This window comes from Leptonychotes weddellii, chromosome 8, assembly GCF_054177405.1.
Source record: "Leptonychotes weddellii isolate Sample4059 chromosome 8, ASM5417740v2, whole genome shotgun sequence".
NCBI lineage: Eukaryota > Metazoa > Chordata > Mammalia > Carnivora > Phocidae > Leptonychotes > Leptonychotes weddellii.
Genome location: NC_138376.1, coordinates 4,364,993 through 4,386,752, shown reverse-complemented (window position 1 = coordinate 4,386,752; position 21,760 = coordinate 4,364,993). Strand labels below are relative to the sequence as shown.

The 21,760-nt window shown below is 39.9% G+C and overlaps 1 long non-coding RNA gene across 2 annotated transcripts in view; it reads left to right on the top strand.

Moving 5' to 3' along the window:
• LOC115943232 (uncharacterized) overlaps nucleotides 1-20,612 on the top strand; it is an 85,952-nt gene extending 65,340 nt beyond the window's left edge. Inside the window, exons 2-6 of one of the 2 annotated variants that reach the window (XR_004077837.2) lie at nucleotides 8,718-8,779; nucleotides 17,797-17,896; nucleotides 18,388-18,493; nucleotides 19,304-19,593; nucleotides 20,295-20,612. This is a non-coding gene — a long non-coding RNA (uncharacterized LOC115943232). Of the gene's footprint in view, nucleotides 1-8,717; nucleotides 8,780-17,796; nucleotides 17,897-18,387; nucleotides 18,494-19,303; nucleotides 19,809-20,294 lie in introns of those variants that run through there. The other variant, XR_004077836.2, reaches the window with a different exon arrangement.
• The last annotated feature ends 1,148 nt before the right edge of the window (nucleotides 20,613-21,760 follow it).

The window sequence follows — 21,760 nt, the reverse complement described above, 5'->3', positions numbered from 1 at the left end:
GGTAGAGAAAACAGGACATATGACAAGAAAAAGGCTTTACAGGGAGCACCTGGGTAGTTCAGTCAATTAAGCGTCTGCCTTCGGCTCAGGTCATGATCCCCGGGTCCTGGGATCGAGCCCCATGTCAGGCTCCCTGCTCAGCGGGGAGTTTGCTTCTCCCTCTCCCTTTGCCCAAGCCCTGCTTGTGCTCTCTCTCAAATAAATAAAACAAAAAAAAAATCTTAAAAAAAAAAAAAAAGCCTTACAGAATATCTTGGTGATCACAAATGATCTTAGATTTGGAAGGGGCTGCTTTAGGATCCTTTTAAAACCAAAGTCCTCTGCAGTGTCTTTCCTGCACAGTGACACATGGACATCCCCATAAATGACCCTCACTTAATTAACTCTGCCACTGTTGGGATACCTCCTGTTCTCTTCTAAAATGTGTATTGGTGCCCACTGTTTGCAGAATGGTCACTCAGGAGGGCCCTCTGCAGGCCATCACAGCTCCCTGTGGGTGAGTTAATCCTCCCCAAGAGAACATGTTGTTTGTCCTCCTACTGGTTAATGCCCATGGTGCTTGCTACTATAATTATATAACATCATGAAACGCTATGTAAATCAATGATGTGTGAGTTTGATAAGAGAGCTGTTTCAATAAAAATAAAAATGGAAGACTTTGGTAAGACCCTTGAGCCTAAAAACATTCACTATCAAAATTAGGAATAATCTATCAAATGGAAACAATTAAAACAATCATATCCTAGGACTCCATAGATTTCTTTTCTATTGTCTTTATATGATTTTACGTTAAAGAAATGAAATCTAGAAATCATAGATAAAGTGTAATAGGTCAGGCCTTTGGGGGAAAAGGAATTGTGTCAGAAATTTCACTCACAGGTATATTCAAGGTAGAGGCCAAGGCCATGTATGAAGGGAAGCATTTAGTTCTTCTTTGGGGATTAGGATTGTTGTGTTTGAAGGACTTTGCCATTTATCAAGAAACTACTGGTGCTGATCACTTTAGTTAAGAGGGATTTGATCACCGACTATAGCTTCCTCTGGGATGATCCGCATGTACATTTACACAGGTAAGGTTCTGATGACTTCTCCAGAAAAGAAACCCAAGTTTGTTTACCTCAGTGTTTCACAATTTTTGGAATTCTTAACTCTTTTCTGATTTTCATTTCTGGGGAATTATAATTCCGATGTATAATTTCAATCCTCCACTCTTCTGTACTACTGAGATCGCAGCAGTGTTAAGAATTTTGCTATGCCCTGTGGGGATGAGAAAAACGCATCAGACATAGTCTTAATTCTTGAGTTTACTATCTAATGTGGAAAAATCATAACTGTAATATACTGAAGCTGATACAAATGTGATAAGATAGATACAAAAATATTTTGTGAAGAAATTGGAGTGCAAGGAGGTTGAAATTTCTTACCTGGAGTTGGACAGTGCAGCATGGATGAAAAGCCTGATACATTTGACTCTGTATGTAATATTCTTTTCAGTTTATTTTTAAGAGCTTATTTATCTATTTATTCATTTATTTATTTGAGGAGAGAGCGTGTGCACAGGTGAAGAGGGGGAAGGAGAGGGAGAAAGAGAGAATCCCAAGCAGGTTCCGTGCTGAGTGTGAAGCCCAGTGTGGGGCTTGACTCCATGACCCTGAGATCATGACCTGAACCAAAACAAGAGCTGCATTCTCAACTGACTGAGCCACCCAGATGTCCTTTTTAGTTGAGTAGCATAGTATGAAATGTCTTTAAGTCTGACAAATATATAGTAAGCTTCCATAGTTTTCAACTAAATTAGTTATTTTTAACTCTATATTGAATTATAAAAATAATTTTATCACTGACTCAGATTCCCAAATTTGTTTTCTAGAAAACAGAATAATAACATATACAAAGTGATGTATATCCTCCTTTTTCTTTAGAATGCTTCATTTTAAGTACTCAAATATTTTTAACATTGTTCTCCAATAAACCAGTCAAACTCATTCCCTTCCCCCTCAGCCATATTGGGATAGAAGTTTGTTTTGTTTTGTTTGGGTTTGGTTTTTTCCCTCGAGAGGTAAGCAGTTGGTTGGATTCTCACTGAAATATATAGAAAGCCATGCATGACTGAGACAGCTAAAGGCCCATCTTCCATGTTATAATATCAGGAAGTAGCACAAGAGGGTTTTTATTGAAAAAACATATTTCTGGAAAACTTTTTAATAGTTTGTTTCAATTTGCTCGATTAAAAGACCAAAGAAGAGCGTACAGACTTTTTTTTCAACTCCTTATCTCTATGCATTGAGAGAATATGCTTTTTTGAAATGGTATCCTTAGACAATAAACATAATGGTTATTTGTTGAAATGGTTAACCTTGAACAATAAACTTCTATCATGTTTATAAGTTATAATGTTTTCTTTACCATAGTAAAAGTTCCTTACTAGAGACAAAAGAAGAATGATTTAAGAAAATAAGAAAAAATCTAAATTATCATTTGTAGCGGATACTAAGGCCATTATTTCTTTGTAAAACTCAATACAGATGTTTAAGAGGCAAACAGATAATAATGTACATTTCAAATCAAAACTGGAGGATACAAAGTCCCCTTAAAGTTTTGAAATGACACGCTTGAATGTTTCATCATTTCATAACTTTCCCTCTTGGCTTTTCTTTTTCTTTTTTTTTCCTATTCATCTGACAATGCTTCTTTCTTCTGTAGATCTGTTTGGCTTTAAAATATAATCCCAGGGCCTTAAGCACATCTCCTTATTTCCTAGAAGTGAAATCTGACAAATGCCTGAATAACTGAGCAGTTTTAGAATTCGTAGAATGGCAGGTCGAAAACATGGATGGGAGTGTGTCAGCTTGTTCACACAGCAGCTGAGAGCTGAACATTCGTAATAGTCCATTTTGCCTGCAGCATGGGGTCTGTGGTTGGGGTGTGTCAAATACTGTTGGGTCAGATTGTGAAGGACCTGCGTGACAGGTTCACGGATTTAGTTTGTATCTTTAAAGAATGGTAATGGTGAACTTTGAAGGAAATGTGGAATGAGAGAAATTTTTAGGAAGAATATGAAAGCAAAAGATATTTTTTCCTAATATACCTGTTAGGAAAGCACAGTCTAACGTATTAGCTATAGACTATGAAGTTTTGGTTGTAAATCTGAAATCTTAAACTACTCTTGCCTTAGTTATAACTACCGTGTCTGCCAAGAATAAGAAAAAAGAGAACAAAACTGTGTATAGGGTTGGTTTTTCTTTTTCTTTTTCTTTTTTTTGTAATTTAATTGTTCATTTTAAGGTGAAGCAGCTGCTGTAAGTGGTGCGTTTGTGGGATTATTTCCCTGAAACAGACTTCTATGCCCTTAGACAATCCCCTTCCTCACAAAGATTTCCATTGCTTTCTCTGCATGAGAGCCCATGAACTATTGAGGAGATTGCAAAAAGATAGGATTCAAATAAGCTCTTAAGTGGTTTTAAAACATAGTGCAATGCACAAAAGGAAAGCCCAGGGAGAGACCAGGAGGCCCCTTGCAGGGCAAGCCTGGAGGGTCATGGAGGCTGGACTCAGGAAGTCATGAAATGGAGACAGTGTGAAGTTCAAAGACATTTTGGTAGAACTGGCAGATTTGGATGATTGTAAGGGAGAGGCAGAAAAAAAAATGAGTGCAGTTTGTATTTGGGCTACAGATGGGATGCTGAGAGATCACGGGTGCGCAGATCAAAGAGAAGGGAGGTCCGTGGCTTGGAAGTAGACGGCTTGGGTTTCTGCTGCCACACTTAAGGGTCTGAAGCATTTCTGTCATTCAGAGGGAGCCTGAAAGTTTCGAGGGAGAAACAATCGCCATACTTATCAACGTTCTGGGTCTAGCAAGGGGTATAGTTCCTGCTTCCTGCTAAAGCCACCTTAATGTGAATTTCGGTGTATGTGCCAACAAATGAGTTGGCACTCTTCCACTTTTGCTTGGCCAGGGGGGCACTTGTGACTTTTGTAATGTATTTGTGTATTTATAGGTATTTACTGCATTGGTAGCCTAGCATTTTTATGTTAAGCTTTTACTATATGTATAGTATTCTGTAAGAGATGTGGTTACCCAAGAGATGTATTCAAATCTACATAATAATTAACTGATACAGTGCATCTTTACCAAAGAAAGTAATCATGAATCTGATTCTGTCTGTCTTACAAAGGCATATACCCACTCCTCACTGTCTGAAATGCTTGTCTGAAGGACACTGAAGACATACACACATATAGGTGGTTGGTTGTGAGTGATATAAAAAAAATGAAGTTAGTAAAAAAAATATATGTCTTCTACCAGAAATTTGGCACTTGTTGAAAATTGGACAATGTTATTATACATTATTATCGAAATGAAATGAAACATGTAAAATGAATGAGTTGTATTTTGTAAGGTACAGTCACTTCGTGGGTGATATATTTGTAACAGTGTTTTGTTATCTGTTTCCTGATGTGAGGGAAATATAAATGGTGATGTAGTGTTCTGAAGTGATTTGGATTTTGGAAGGATAAGTGAAATGGAATTTTTGATTGGGATGAATACATTAAATTGTTTGGTATTATATTTGATTTTGCTTTATGTATAGACTTCATAACAGGGTTTCAAATACATAAAAGGGAATTCATTCCATAAGCTAGAGTTAGAAATTCATTTTAAATATTTAATGATTTAATTAAGTTTTATTAGTGTGATGCTCTTTGCTCTGCCGATTAAAAATTGACAAGGGCCTCATCTGTTTTTCCCCCCCCTTTTTGGATAAGATCTTGGTTAGATTTGTTTGTTCTGTATCTTTATAAACAGTGATAAATACTAATTTTTCAAAATAAATGCTCTTTTTAAACATCTGAAATTGCCAAGAGAAAAATAGTAAACAATTGCGAAGCATTAAAATCAACAGAATTTACTCATTGCCTTGCCCTTTGATTCAAAAACTGATATTTTATACTGTGTCTCTAGAGAAAATTTGATTTGCTTTACTCCAGTTTTCTCTCTATACTTATTGTCTTTTCCAGAGTGCAGAAATGTTTCATGCCCTAGCTCTCAGGCCAGGTACAAATGATGCTTGCCATCGCACTGGACTTTGGGGCATGGGAGGGAGTGAAGCATATGGTGGTCAAGCAAACAGTGGAGAAGAGTGAATTACATGAATTACACCACGATCAACAACAGGTTCACTGTGAGGGGCTTGTAGGGAGTGGAGGTACCCCAAGTTTATACCTCAGGATCATACAGGTACTCCAAATGGCTATGACTTTGGCCATAGGCATTTCTATGAACCCTCATATTCATATATCCCTTATGTTAATTGACATAAGAATCCATGTCTTGTAGCTCTGGATAACTTGGTGGCTTGAGAAATTTTATTGACAAAATGAGGGAAAAGGAAGAGAGTATAGGTTGCAATATTTATCCAACAGGAAGCAGTTGACCCTTTGTAACCGAGAATATGATTCTCTAGACTTTTCTGACAACCCCCCCGCCCTCTGCCCAAGGTGTTGATCAACAGTAAACATTACCTTCAAATGTGCTTCTGAAGGAAAAATAAAATATGTTTTGGAGATAATAGATGTAGATAGTTGTTAATTATCCTCTTTCTTTTTAGAAAAACAAATATAATTAACCAAAATTTACCTTTACTTTTGTCAAGTTTTCAAGATTCTGAAACACAGACTATTAGTAGATAGGAAGGTATGCGAAAGCTGTATTATATCTTGTTGAAAGTTGGAATGGTATTACTAAAGATGAGGACAGAGCTTCCCATTACAGTAGTCATTAGCCACACATGGTTATTAACATTTAAGCTTAATTAAAGTAAATAAATAACAGTTTATTCCTTCAATGTCCACAGGTGTTTTGTGGATGCCATATTGGACAGCACGGAAATATGTCCATCATTGTAGAACATTTTATTATACAATACTGGGTTAGAAAGTATGTGGTTATGGTACCTAGCTTATGGAATGAATTCCCTTTTATGTTTATATGGTATCTATATAAGGATATATAGATATTTTTAGACATAGTAATAAACAAACCCCACCATTTCAGTTATGATGAGTGGTTTTTTTTTTTTTTTGGCTTTTTCAGTTTTTAATTCCAGTTAGTTGACATACAGTGTTATATTAGTTTCAGGGGTAGATTATAGTGATTCAGCATTTCTATACATCACCTGGTGCTCATCACAGTACCCTCCTTAATCCCCATCACCTATTTCATCCCCCCACCCTTCTCCCCTCTGGTAACCATCAGTTTGTTCTCTATAGTCAGGAGTTAGTTTCTTGATTAGTCTCCCTCTCTCTTTTTTGCTTTGCACATTTTTTTTTGTTTCTTAAATGCCACGTATGAGTGAAATCATGTGGTATTTGTCTTTCTTGGACTGACTTTGGTTAGCATTATACTTTCTGGCTCCATCCATGTCATTGCAAATGGCAAGATTTCATTCTTTTTTTTTTGGCTGAATTATATTCCACTGTATATGTATACCACTTCTTCTTTATCCATTCATCATTCGGTGGACACTTGGGCTGCTTCCGTATCTTGGCTTTTGTAAATAATGCATGCATCCCTTTGAATTAGTTGTTTTGTATTCTTTGGTAAATACCCAGTACTGCAATTGCTGGTCATAGGATAGCTCTATTTTTAACTTTCTGAGGAACCTCTATACTCTTTTCCACAGTGGCTGCACCAGTTTGCATTCCTATCAACAGTGCACGAGGGTTCCTTTTTCTCCACATCCTCACCAACACTTGTTGTTTCTTGTGTTGTGGATTTTAGCCATTCTGACAGGTATGAGGTGTTTTGATTTGCATTTCCCTGATGATTAGTGACATCTCTTAATGTTTCTGTTGGCCATCTGTATGTCTTCTTTGGAGAAATGTCTGTTCATGTCTTCTGCCCATTTTTAAATTGAATTATTTGTCTTTTTGGGAGTGTTGATTTGTGTAAGTTCTTTATATATTTTCGATACTAACCCTTTATCTGATATGTCATTTGCAAATATCTTCTCCCATTTTGTAGGTTGATTTCTAGTTTTGTTGATTGTTTTCTCCACTGTGCAGAAGCTTTTTATTTTGAGGTAGTCCCAGTAGTTTATTTTTGCTTTTGTTTCCCTTGCCTCAGGAGACACATCTAGAAGAAAGTTTTTACCGCCAATGTCAAAGAGGTTACTGCCTGTGTTCTCTTCTAGGATTTTTATAGTTTCGGGTTTCACATTTAGGTCTTCAATCCATTTTGAATTTATTTTTTGTGTATGGTGTAAGAAAGTGATAAATATTTCTTGTTCATTTATATGCTAATGTGGGTGTTCCCAGTTGTCCGGCAGCTTTTCTCTTTGTGATGAAGATCTAGGCTCTTCCATCTTGTGATTCTGCTATGCTCCAAATCCTTGAAGTCCTGCTTCCAGCTGCCTAAAGGGTTAAGTTGCCCTGGCACCCCGGGTACCGCGCCCGCAGCCAGGTGCACCGCGTACCGTGTGTGCAGCCGGGTGCGCTGTGGGCCGGGTACCGCGCCCGCAGCCGGGTGCGCCGTGCGCCCAGAGCGCTCCTGCAGCCAGACCCCAGGCGCCGAGGGCCACGCTCTCGGCCTTCGGCCCCCTCGTGTGGTAGTCACGCAGGGATGCACAGAAATTTATACTACTGAGAAGCTCCCCAGATTGAAAATCTGGCAGGTCCGGGAAGCCCAGACCTGGAGAGCTGGGAACCCAGAAAGTGATAAAATCAATTTTCTCTCATAAATCAACTGGTGAGAACTAGTCCTATGGCCCACCTAGATGCTTTCCAATAGCAACTCTGTCTTATGGAATGAAAAGCCATTGAGAAACTGCTAGTTTCTCAGCAGTTGAGAAACCCTGCAAAACAAGTATGAATTTTATATGGAAAAGTAACTAATGAGGCACCTGGGTGGCTCAGTTGGGGAAGCATCTGCCTTCTGCTCAGCTCATGATCCTGGGGTCCTGGGATAGAGCCCCATGTTGGGCTCCCTGCTTAGTGGGAGTCTGCTTGTCCCTCTCCCTCTGCCCCTCCCCAACTTGTACATGAGCGCGCATGTGCTCTCTCTCTCCCTTTCAAATAAATAAAATCTTTTTAAAGAAAGTAACTAATGGCACTTAAACACCTCAACGAAAGATAGTTCAAGGAATTACCCTATGTCCGAATTCATTTTGACCATTTTCTTCTCTCTAGCTATCTCTATCTGTAATCTTTACTTCTACCTCTCTATCTATCTATCTATCTATCTATCTATCTATCTATCTATCTATCAACTCTACTGACAATCCTCTGCACAGTAGTGTGGGATTATAAAAATGACCTTGCAAACTGAAAATGCACAAAGCAATTTTAATAATCAATAGGAAAAATTATGTTTTATCAGTGACCTTTACTAATTTCTTGCTAAAACATTAAAAATTCCCTTTCAGTCATAAATGTATAGGGAAATGAAAAAAGCAGTAAAACTCTAGTATTTTATAATTTAAAACAGAAATTTGGAGAATTAAAGTGCTTTGTTCCTTTATAAAAACTTGTTAAGAGTAGTTTGAACCGTGCTTGCCTTCTTCTCATCATGTAACTTACGGAATGAATATCTTCTTGGCCATGGCAAATTGCCATACTTCTTTCTAAGTTTGGATCACCTTCTGACATTTCATCCTTTTGCTTTCGATGTCACGAAATATCCCTCAGCGTTCTTTTAATGTGAAATTTATGTTTTACAGATGTCACTTCCTCTAGGAAAACTCGATCCTTTTCATCACAACTAGTTTCCTCGTGTTTGTTGGTAAGTCCTCTTTCACTATGTTTTTATTGGTCATATGTCCAGAGTCTCTCCCGTGGTAGCAAGGTCAACGTTCCCATGGTCAGGCGTGCATGAAAGATTCCAATTTAACTTCCAGTGTTAGTGCTTTTCATTTCTTTGCTCTACTTTCCTCTTTGTTGGCCGTTTCCCTCTTGATTGTCCTTTCTTTTTTTTTTTTTTTGGTAGAATGTTAAGTGGGATTTTCATTGGGAGACAAGGGAGCAATAGAACGACATGCTTTTCTATCTGTATGTGCACGGAATAACAGATGTACAGTGATCAATCACCAACAGACTTTGACACAATTGCCATGGTTGGTCACAGGATAGGGTGCACATCCATTTTTTACATAGAGTTTTGCGGACTGAAGAGCTAGCAGCAAAGTTTATACTTCAAGTGATTACTAACATTTGATATATTGCAGTAACTGTAATTTGAACCCTGTTGTTGGAGACTGGTAGTATTTCACTAAACCATGATAGCTGAAATTTGTGTATATTGGAATCATGCAGGCAAGGATTGTTTCTGTGTGTGATTTCCTTTTATGGAATGCTCTCCCTGGTCCTCAGATTATTTCTCCTTCTCTGCTATTATGACTTCAGCTACATCCCATATAAAACGAACCCCATGAAGCCCTTTATTTATTCTGCTACAATGTGTCTATGACATGAGCTGGGATAGGTTTGAGGAAAAGAAGCATCATTATTGAGAGAAATCCACAAAATATTTGCCTTTGTAAAGTGGGTAATGGCTTGAATTGGAGAAGGCTAAAAAACACTGCACCCGCAGGGAGGGCCACACCCAAGTGAATCTATGCGGTCTGTACACATGGATGTAATTGCATTCCAATTTAAGAGTAAAATGTTCATTACTTGAGATAGACAATATAACTTGAAACTAGTTAATTATGGGATTTGAAAAAGAGCAATGCTGATATTTACAAATAAATTAGATGTGATTCTGGTGTGTATACAGAGTAAATTAAAATAATTTTAAACTATACTTTAATGGATAAGATTTCTCTTGGGTTATTGATAGTAGAATCTGGATTCATGGTTTTTAAACTTTAAAATGCATTAAAATCACTGGCAGTTTTTGTTAAAAGACAGATTCCAGGGTGGGGTCTGAGATTTTGTAGTTTTAACTACCTCTCAGGAAATGCTAATGGAGCTGACCAACCGTTGAGTATGAAGAGTCTAAAACAACAGATTATGCTGTATAAATTTAGGAAGCCAATGACTTTATCAAATAAAACTATACCATATTTAAAATTACTTTATTTGACTATTTTCTGCTTCCATGACAGTGAAATGCGCACCCTTAAGAACAACTTTGGACCTTCCTTATCTTTCAAACTTCTGCCTTGTATTTGCCTTTCCTTTCAGTGCCTTCTGAAAGATTCCTTTCTTTTACTCCTTCATCATCATGTTCCATTCATTCACCAGCTCACCAAATCTGGCTTTAGTCTGGAGGTGAACTTTTGACAGAGACCTTCTAAATGCACATCAGGACTTCCTCATGGTCAACTGTGTGATGTGTGTATAAGGTCTGATAATGTTGAGCTGCCTTCATGCAGTTCTCCCCTCTTTTGGTTTCTGGAACATTCCTGCCCTTGTTTCTTCTCCAACTTTTCTGATGCCACCTTCTCCATGTCCTGCACCAGCTCCTCTGTTTGTCCAGCCCCTTCAATGTTCTTCTGCCCTTCTAACTGACCAGCTGCTCCTCACCAGCATTTTCCCTATGGCTCCAGTTGCCCATCTACCATGCATATTTCAGTGACTCCCAAATTTTAATCTTTCTGCCTCCAAGACTGTCATAGGTTCAATCCCCTAGTGACTTTGGGCAAGTTTCTTGACTATCGTGAGATTCCTCTGATAATGTTTCCCATTTCTGTGCATGGCAGAGGAGAAGGTTACAGTAACTATATCAATTTCCATTTATTTCTCTAGGATGGGACCATTCTAGTTTGCCCCAAAGGCACTTGGTAACACCTGATTTGATGGATGCATCCAACATATGAATATGATATATTTCCTTGGTTATATTTTTGATTGTGGGCTTCTCTCTCCATTTGAAGCCGTGCTAAGTATAGCGACATTTTTTTTTTTTTTTTGAGGGAGGGTGGGGAGGAAAGGGCAGAGGGAGAGGGAGAGAGAGAGAGAGAGAATCTGAAGCAGGCTCCATGCCCAGGGCGGAGCCGACGTGGGGCTCAATCTCATGACCCTGAGATCATGACCTGAGCTGAAGTCGAGAGTCAGACCCTTAACTGACTGAGCACTGAGGTGCCCCTAAGTAACAGTTTTTATCGAGGACTACGTTATACATCAAACATTTGTTTCTATAGATGGAATTTTTTGAATTATCCACATTTGGAAAATAACTGTTTTTGCGTTTACCATTCTATTCCTTTACATTAATAAAAATGTAGTATGATACTAAGATATAACCTGAAGAATTTTAGCATGAGAAATGAGCTTGATAACCAGGGTATAAATAGAAGATGTGTTTAGCATTTAATTCAACACACATTTATTAAATATTTATGAAACATCACCATTTGAATGTAAGTCTTGCTGGCCTCAAATTTTTCATGAGAAGGAGGCAAATATGTGAATAAATAATTACAGTCAGATGTGTTAATTTCTATGTTAAATATTAGTAAAATGGGCTATAGGTAACCCAAAGGAGAAGACAGCCAATTGGTCCAGAGAAGTTATGAGGATTTTCAAAAAGGAAGTAGAATTGGATCTTTTGGAGACCTTTCCAGGAGTGAAAAGGGGAGAGAAATCCAGATTTTGGAGAAGAGCATATGCAAAGCTGTTAATCCCAAAAGGGCACTGCAGGTTTGGGAAAAGTGATAAATTCTGTAGGTTTGCTCCATGTTCTTGGGGGGAGGGGCAGGTGAAAGCAATAGTGGAGGCCTAACCTGTGGCCCACACCCTCTATCTTCCTATCTTTAAGTTTATTCCCCCTACAGGTGGCCTTCTGGGAAGATGTGTGAATCCTTGAGCCTAGGGTTGAACACTCTGCTGCCCATCTGCCCTAAAGACAAACTTCCTTACCCTGGCCTTGGAAGAGGATATAGGACCCTCAATGCAGGAAATTCCAGGGTTCCAGGTCTTGAAGGATGAAGGCATAAGGCCCTGGGGAAGAACATTCCTTTCGTCCTAGGGAAGAGAGCCAATGCAGGGCTTTCTATAGCTATGTTTGGGGCAGAGGCCCCATTGCCATGTCTGAGGATGGAGCCCAAGGTCCTTATGGCTCATAAATAGGTTGCTTGGAGGTGGTTGGATATGGAAGATGGAGCCGAGCTTAGGGATTAGAAGGAGATTGTGATTTAAAAATATAATGGTCACTGTCTCTGACTATAATTAGTGTAATCTAATTTTACTGTGTAGGATCAAAAAGTTAAACCAGAAGAATTATACTTCTCAGTTTATAATGTGGTTGTGAATGAATTATTGATTAGCCATGTTACTCATTTTCAAAGAATTCGAATGCCAGGAACTATACTTAAGCCGAAAGTTATATTAGATGGAATTAAATCTTTTTTTTCTCTCCAAATTTGATTGTTGTTAGCATTTCTAATCTTGTGGTGATTCAAAAATATAAGCATAACCTATTAGATACTGGTAATATCAACGAATTAAAGTATGGTGATTATGTGGGGCCTTGTAACTGTGCTGTGCTTACCCTTTATTATAACTCCTATGTACTGACTTAGTCCATATATGTGATGTAAGAGTGTTTATGTTTCCTAAATATTAAACTTCGTACCCACAAGTGAGGCTCAACAAATTCCTAGCTAAAACTTTCCATCAAGGTAGAAAGTTGTAGGTGAAGAGCTATCTAGCCATAGGATAATCATATTTCAAGAGTGTTTTCTTTTAAATAGGCCAGTCAGAGAAAGAAAAATACCATATTATTGCATTCATGTGTGGAATTTAAGAAACAAACCAGTAAAGGGAAAAAAAAAAGAGAGAGACAAACCAAGAAACAGACTCTGACAGTCACCAGAGGGGAGGTGGGTCGGGGGACGGGTGAGATAGGTGATGGGGATTAAGGAGGTCACCTGTTGTGATGAGCACCACATTAATACCTGAAACTAATATAACACTGTATATATATCAATGTACTCTTCATCATAGAACATGACTCAAATTTACGATAAACCAATGTGTTTGCTAAGAAATCCTGCGGCAGCTAATGACACCATCAGGAAATAAAATGGAAAAAAAAAAAAAGGATGAAGAGAAATGGGTCAAGCAGGGACCAAGGAAAAAAGAAGAGAGAACAAAAAGGGATAAGAAGTTGTCTGCACTGGATAGTGTTGGGTGCTAAGGTGAGAAGGGGTCCAGTTGTCCCTTAAAGAACAGTCACATTATTATTATTATTAAAGATTTTATTTATTTATTAGAGAGAGAGAGAGAGAGAGAGGGAGAGCATGAGCCAGGGGAAGGGGCAGAGGCAGAAGGAGAAGCAGACTCCCCGCTGAGCAGGGAGCCTGATGTGGGACTCGATCCCAGGACCCTGAGATCATGACCTGAGCCAAAGGCAGACGCTTAACCTATTGGGCCACCCAGGTGCCCCACACAAAGCTTTCTCTATAAAGCTTCAACTTCCTGGAGACAGTGGGCATTAATAAATTAAAATTTCATGACATGTGGGTAAGTAAAAGTTAAAAAAAATTAAAACCCCAAATATAAAAATTATGCCAAACCTCTTATTTCCCCCTTGAACTTGGGGACCAAATCATGAAATTGGAGTTCTCAACTGTACTTGAGACTAATCAGCATTGCTGTCCCAGCTCCTTTCTCATTAATTTAAGGTGACGATGCCAATGGAATGCTACTATGACGCTTCGTTCAGAAAGCTCTCATTTCACATGCTTTAAGCATAGGAGGAGGTGGGGAGGAGAAAACACCCTGCCTTTCTATGGCACTTGTAACTCAACATACTGTTTGTTCTGTTTAGTCTCTTGTTTGTTCTAATTCATTTATTTTGCTAGAGGGAATTAAATGTAGAAGAAATTCACTGGGTGTGGCAGATAAAATCCCTTTTCTCAGCAAAAGACATTTTCATCTTAGGGCATATTCTAGAATAATGAAAGCTCTTACACAGGCAGCTGTAGCACTGTATTAAAAAACCCAAAATGAAATAAAACAGTCCAGTTGAGCAGTAGAGATTCATAATCGTTAGCATTAGGTAGAGGAAACATCCAGATGCCTTATAAAAACCAACTTTGTTAAATTGACCAGCTATTTCGGCATTGTGTAGACAAAGTCTTAGTTCTGTAAACATTAAATTAGATGACATCAGATTTTTTTTTCTGCTGAAGGTAACTCTGGTGACTGAATTCCACATTTTAAAAATTCCGTTAAAAAAAGTAATGATTTGGGGGGAACCTCGCTGACTCAGTAGAGCGTGCGACTCTTGATCTCGGCATTGTGAGTTTGAGCCCCACATTGGGCATAGAAATTACTTAAAAATAAAATCTTAAAAAGAAGTTGTACTGATTTGGTTTTAAAATACAAAAAAAGTTTAAGTTGTTCATTATTGGGGTGAATTTATTTAAAAGTGGTTGGGACATATGTAAAAACTTAAGAAACAAGCTTAATGGGGTGAGAGGGACTACCTAGAACAATACAGATTTCTCTGTCAAAAGAATATTTTGCAACTATGGAGTTCTCTTCATTTTCCAAAAGTTTCCATATATATTTTCTCATTTAATTCCCCAAACAGTTATTTATTTATTTATTTATTTTTTCCAAACAGTTTTTTAAAGTCGTGCAAATTATTACATTTTCCAGTTTAGGGGTGAAGAAAATGAGTCCCAGGCAGGTGAACTGACTAGCTTAGAGTGACGGATTGTTATAGTAACGCTCCTCACATTGTTCACACATCCCTGTATCTATTCCCTTATGTGGTCTACACCCGGTCTAACCACACTGACTCATACTGTTTTTGGCCAGTGGAACAGCAGCAAACAGGGTACACACAGAGGCTTGACGGATGCTTGTGCAATGCTCTTACCCTTCCTTCCTGCTGGGAATCTTTGTGACACCAGGTGCAGCCTGGATGGGCCTCCTCGAGGCTGGGCTGAGGCCTCAGACGTGTGGATGAGGTCAGCCCAGCTCTACCAGCTCCGGCAAGACAGCCAAGGGGGTAGAACCAGCCAGACAGCCCTCAGAATCGTGAATTAATAATCAATTGTTATCTTAAGCCACCACCTTTGGGGATGGTTTTTAAAGCATCAAACACTAACTCACAAACCTCCAGTCAGAAGGAAGGAGAGGGGCAAGACCAAAGCCCCGAACTTGGGGATCCAATTTCAGCACTCCGCTGGGGAATGGAAAAGTGGGTCTTTTACCCAGAAGTTGAAAGAAATTGATCTAAAGGATTTTAAAGATTGGAAAGGGAGAAATTGGATCCTTTACAGTGACTCTCAGAGGCTTTAGTTTTTGCTTATTTTTACAAAATTCTTTTATCTTTGTAACTAAAGAGCTGTTATCTACAGACTCTTTTTTGGTGTGTGTGTGTGTTTTTTCTATTTGCATCATAGTATGTGGCTTTTATTAAGGGTTAAGTTTTCTAGGGAAAATGTAAGATAAAACTGTTCAGGTTTATTCATTTATTGTCTTGACATATTTATAATTCAGGGTGTATGTATTTTACCTTCTACAGGCCTGTGGCGTTGAATAAAATAACCAAGGGAGCATAGGGTAACATTTTTTATTTTCAAACTTCCCTCTGTAGGGGTTGTGCATACTCAAGTCAGTAGTTCACAACTGCTTAAAAATAAAACAAGCTATTTTTGTTGTTTTACATGACACCAAAAAATCACACAGAGTATCCCAGTGAAAACAAACATTTATGTTTTCAATATTTGTTGTCTCAGGAGTTGCTTTGGTGAATTTCCTTCAACTCTTCATCAGTTTCTTCTGGTTTTGTACTGAGATTGATCTTTTTCAGGCCCAAAATGATTTTTTTTTTAAAGTAAGATTTAATTTGAACAGGGCTGGGCAGTGGGTAAAACAATGGTTTTTCAAGGGCGCTGGCCACAGCTTTCAAGCCCAGCGCCATAGCCCTGGCTTCATAAGGCCCCACTGGAAAAAAAAATCCCACAGAAAAGTAAACATTTGGACAAGGATCTAGACATCAATTGGAGCTTATCCAGTATTAAACAGAAACACATGCTTTGTTCAAGGCATTTGCAGAAACAAAACCATCCTGACTTCTTTATTTTTTTTAAAGCGCCGTCTTCTACTTATGCTCTGTCATTACTGAAGGAGGCCATGAATTGGAAACAAAGACAAATTCTCCCAAGTAGAGTCTGAAACATATCTACCCTCCCTTCCCGGTGCCTTGACCCGTGACCTCGAGGTCTGTGCTCCCACCGTCCTCCACCGCGCCCTTCCATTGTTACTAGAAATGTGCTTTGCCCAGGTATTAAATAGAGGTGCCAATAACAAGAAAGCCAAACACACACCCCTCCCTTTGAGGAAAGTGTTGAGAGTCAACCCTCTTTTTGGTTTTCTTTCCCACTTTATTTGAGCGGTAGCTGCTGATGCTGGGGTTCCCTGTCATATTGGACCATACAAGTCCCAAATTTGAAGGACTATGATCTATGAAGTGGTATGGACAATAGGGGCACAAAACCGAAAGGTCAAAGAGCTTCGTCAATCCTGTGGGCTAAAGCAGCACCAAACCAAAGCCAGTGCCCCCCCAAACCTAGAGTATTGTTCTTTGTTTTTGTAGGACTGGGTACTTAACTAAACTTTTCACTTTTCAACTCATTATACTGGTGTGGATTGGATGCCTTTCTAATTCTATTAAAAACAGAAAGCTGGAGTATTTGTAGAGTTTGGTACAATGAGTCATTGACAGTATTTTTGGCCAAAGTTCTTTAAAGATCATTTAGTTTCTAATCATTATAAAATAATCCTCGGAGTGAAGCAGTTTTACATATTAAATTTCACAATTACCTGTTTATAAAATTTGCAGGCAGTAAAATGGGAGGACATCTGTATTTCATATTTCTTTAAAATCAGCATTGTAACTGATGTTTCCAAGACCACCCACCGGAAGGACGTGGAGGTACAAAACGGTCCCCAAAATGGCTCCAGACCCACAAGGTCCTTCCAATGCTCATGCTCACCATTCTGCTCTCCGGAAGGAGCTCGAGCTCCTTTCTTCCTTCTCTGGGAACTTTCTACTCAGACAGAAACAGGTCTAAGAGGGGGCCGACCCATGTTTTTCCACCAAGAGCTCCTTTTGCTGCTTAGAACTGGCCTGCATTCCTCCTCCACAGCTGTGCATCTGAGTCGCTGTCCTGGGCACCATCTTTTGGGAACCACTGGCCACCCTGGAGATCTCACTCTGTCATGGAAGGATGGCCATGGGTTAGAAACACTCCTCCATCGTGCTACCTGATGGTGGACTGCACTGTTTGCCCTGTCCTGGGTTGGGGCGGGGCCTCTTTCTCACAACACCATTGGGACCACATCCCTTCAATCACCATTCCTCAGAAAAATGAAGACCCCCCTCTCCCTGTGTCTGGTCAGACTCTCTCCAGCTGGATTTCACATGAAATTCCCCGTACGTTCAGTCCGTATGGACTCAGGACTCCCACTTTATTTATGAAATATCAACACTTTATTTATTTATGAATTGGTGACACAGCAAGTTAATGGAAGCTTTACCCCCCAATTTAAAATTAATGAAATGGGATCATCCAGATGAGTTGGTACCAAACCAAGGCATCCTGGGGTATGTGACGATTCGAACGGGGCATGCTCATGTGGAGTCTTTTAAGGGAAACCATTTTCAGACTCCCAACATCCCTGTGTTCTCTTTTCTAAATTTTTCTCTCTGACAAGGCATGTATATCGGAAGACTCAAACACCGGGCTTCCCACCTCCCCTTTTCAGAATTGCCCTTATCCTGTTTTATGAAGAAAGGCCTGCCTTTCACTCACCCAGAATCTTATCATTGTGCAGTGCCCCAGGGTGTACAGATCTCTGGGATGCCAGACAAAAAGACCACTTGAAATGCTGTTGTCACCGAAGCCTCCTTTGATCAAGGCACCATGAGCATGTGGTAAGTCTTCATGTCCTTCTGTCTTATATTTATTTCTGTTAAATGTATAGCAAGAGGAGTTGCTTCTTGTGGCAGTCTGAATTCACATATGTTGTGGAACAGAATGGCAGTTCTGGACAGTTTTCATTCAGTGACCTCGACTTCCTTGGCTGTGCATGCGCCTGTGGAGATCTACTTCCCGTGGAAAAGGCGGTATATTTGCCGTATGGTGAAGATTAGCGTGAACTCTTATAGTCTCTTCATTATACCTCTGGACTCACAGGCCTCCTGTTTATTACATCATCGTCACTCACCAGCTCTGCAATTTGAGGCAACCCTCAGTTCCCTCATCTCCAAAGTGCCATTAAAATAGTGCCCACCGCAGAGGGCTGCAGTGAGGATTAGTGGAGACAGTGTTGGGAAAGCATTTCAGAGAAGACCAGGACAAAATAAATGCTGAAGAAATGTTTGTTTCATGGATAAGCACACTTACAGATTTTCTTTTTGTGAAGTCACAACAGGGGAGCATCCTCGGGCAAAACCAGCTATCCAGCCAAGGAGTAAAGAACTCAGCCTTCCCCAGAGAGAAGTTTGGCCTCTGACCTTGTTTCCTGAGAGGTAATCTCTAAGCCCTTAGAATGTGTTGTCTTAGAAAAGTTGTCAAAAAGTTGACATTGAGAAAAGCACTTTGTTTACCTGGAGGCCTTTGGCCAGCCAGATGGTAACAACACAGTTTGGAGTGAAAGCTTTGGGCCACACCAACAATGTGATTTACGGTGGGATTTGCATCATGCATGAGCTGGAGGGGCTGGACACTGAGATCAGCTGTCTGGCAGTTAGTCATGCCAGGTGACGGAGCCCCAGTGAAGTCTGGACATTGAGGCTGGAGTGAGCTCTGCTGCTTGGAAACAGTCTATGCATATTGTCACACACCAGTGCTGGGAAAGTAAAGTGGATCCTGACTCCCTGGGGAGAGGACAGCCAGAAGCTCCACATTTCATACTTTCCTCTACTCTGCTCTCTATCCCCTTTCCCTTGGCTGATTTTAATCTGTATCTCTCAACTGTGATAATCCTAACAATCAGTATAACAGTTTTCAGTGTTAGACTGAGGCCAAAGTGTAACTGAAGGCCTTCTAGCTAATGATGGAACCCAACAGTGGTCAGAAGTGGGTGTGGTCTTGTTCATTTCATCACGTATATAGATATCGAACCTCTATGTTGTACACCTGAATCTAATACAGTATTGTATATCCACTTTTCAATAAAATAAAAAGTGGGTGGGATCTTGTGGACTCCTCTCTAAATTTTGCACCTGCGGAAGGACGTTTTCTTTGTACCCATAGGCTTGATGTTTTTGTGTCGGTTAACTTGGATTTTGTAATAATTTGTTTCAGAACTCAGTAATTAATTCTTATTTTCCAAATAGGGACACATAGGGAGAAGAATTACTTAGTCTGACTGATCACCAAGAAAGAACCTGCAAATCCTCCTGCATTGTTGTGAAGTCCATCAGTCTCAACCTCAGCCTGTGGCTGTTGGTCATTATGCCACTGTCTTGCACCTTGGCTTGCAATCAGCACCTTAGGGCGCTCAGTATGGATGAGGAACTGGGTTACTTTGGACAAGTCAGTCTCTTATGACTTCTGTTTCTTTGGAGGACCCTGACTAATACAGGGGTGTAGACTCCTAAGCATCATCTCAAGGTTATTGTTGAAGGTGAGCTGGATCTAGCCTACTGAACTAGTAGAGTGGAAGAGAAAAGAAAAATAGAATGTCTGGGGTAGAAACAACATATAGAAAGAATGCTTTTCTATTTCCCTTAACATCCCTTGTCTATTCCAGTCATTCTGCTTGTGTGAAGATGATTTATTAGGAATATATTATTCCCAATATGCTCCCAGTAGATTGTTTTTTCATGTTCTGGAAAGGCTGTATTCTCTCTCTTTTTTAAAGATTTTAAAACTTTAAAGCAAACTCCGTGCTGAGCGTGGAGCCTGACACAGGGCTTGATCCCACGAGCCTCACCGAGATCATGCCCTGAGCCAAAATCAAAGTCAGATGCCCAACCACATGAGCCACCCAGGCGCCCCTGGGGAAGATATATTCTTATAACAGCAGCCAATGAGAATGACAACTCAGAAAACCTAGTGCAAACTTGTGGCCACAATTTAAGGACAGCAGTAGCAAACTGCTATGAATTACTCATCATCTTCCAAGTGATAAATACAATTCATGCATTATCTCGCTTGGTCCCCAATCCCAACAAAGTATAGTAGCTATGATGTCTCCCATTGTAAAGATGAGGAAGCCGAAGTTCAGAAGACTTCAGAAAGGATGGCACTTAGGTAGATAGTATGAGTGGATGTAGGACTGACAGCCATGCTATCAGATTCTAAAGTCCATGCTAATGTCCACAGTGGCCAACCTGTGGAAGGAGCCAAGATGCCCTTCAACAGATGAATGGATAAAGAAGATGTGGTTCATATATACAACAGGATATTACTCAGCCATCAGAAGGGATGAATACCCACCATTTGCCTCGACGTGGATGGAGCTGGAGGGGATTATGCTAAGCGAAATAAGTCAAGCAGAGAAAGACAATTATCATATGGTTTCACTCATATGTGGAACATAAGGAATAGCGTGGAGGACCACAGGGGAAGGGAGGAAAAACTGAATGGGAAGAAATCAGAGATGGAGACAAACCACGAGAGACTCTGGACTCCGGGAAACAAACTGAGGGTTGAAGAAGGGAGGGGGATGGGGGGATGGGGTAACAGGGTGATGGGTATTGAGGAGGGCACGTGTGGTGATGAGCACTGGATGTTATATGCAACTAATGAATCGTTGAACACTACATCAAAAACTAATGATGTATTATATGTTGGCTAACTGAACATAATAAAAAATAAATAAAGTCCATGTTAGGCCTTGCCTACTGTGTCCTGCTGCATGCTGTGTTACAGATTCTTTCTAGTCAAGACTCACCAGAGGGAAGAGTGTATTGGCCCAGCCCTATGGGATGCACAGACAGTAAAACTAGGGCCCACTACATGGAAGGAACTTTGTCTTGACAAGTGAACGGAGATTGCTAGGCCAGAGAAAAAGTCCGCACAGGCCAGTGGGGGCATAAGCTGCCACTAGAAGTCTGGGTGGTTGTGTCCCGGGAATCCTACATGGAAGTTATGTATCATGGGGACCCATATGCAAGAACAGGATGGGGTGGCAGAAATGCAGCGACATGACTCCAAGGCCAGACACTGGGCTCTAATCTGAGTTCTAACGTAACTGCCCTTTGATCTGGGAAACTCATCTTCATTAGGCCTAAGTTTTCTTACCTATAAAAGGAAATTCGATTAGAAAATCCTATACGTTTCAGGCGTCTGGTTGGCTCAATTGGTTAAGCAGCCGACTCTTGATTTCGGCTCAGGTCATGATCTCTGGGTCATGAGATCGAGCCCCACGTCTGGCTCTGCGCTCAGCACAGAGTCCGCTTAAGACTCACTCTCCCTCTCCCTCTGCCCACCCCGCCATGCTCGTGTTCTCTGTCTCTCTAAAATAAATAAATCTTAAAAAAAAATCCTGTACTTTTGCAAAGATTGTGTAAACCTCTATATAAAACATGACCCCAAGCTGAGTTTTTGTGGCTTTCTGAAAAAGAAAAATATAGATTTGTTGTGCAAGTTCCCTGTTGGAATCACTCACGCTCCTCATTATCTGCTCTATCTCACTGTGTATTTGTCTAGATTCGTTTGAGAAAAAAAAAAAAATCCTCTGTGGAAGCGATCACTCTACACTTAGGGAAGACGGTTTTCATCTCCTTGGTCTTCCGTTAAAAAGCCTGAATTGTAGTCAGTGTAGTCTAATGAGAGAAATTATTTCA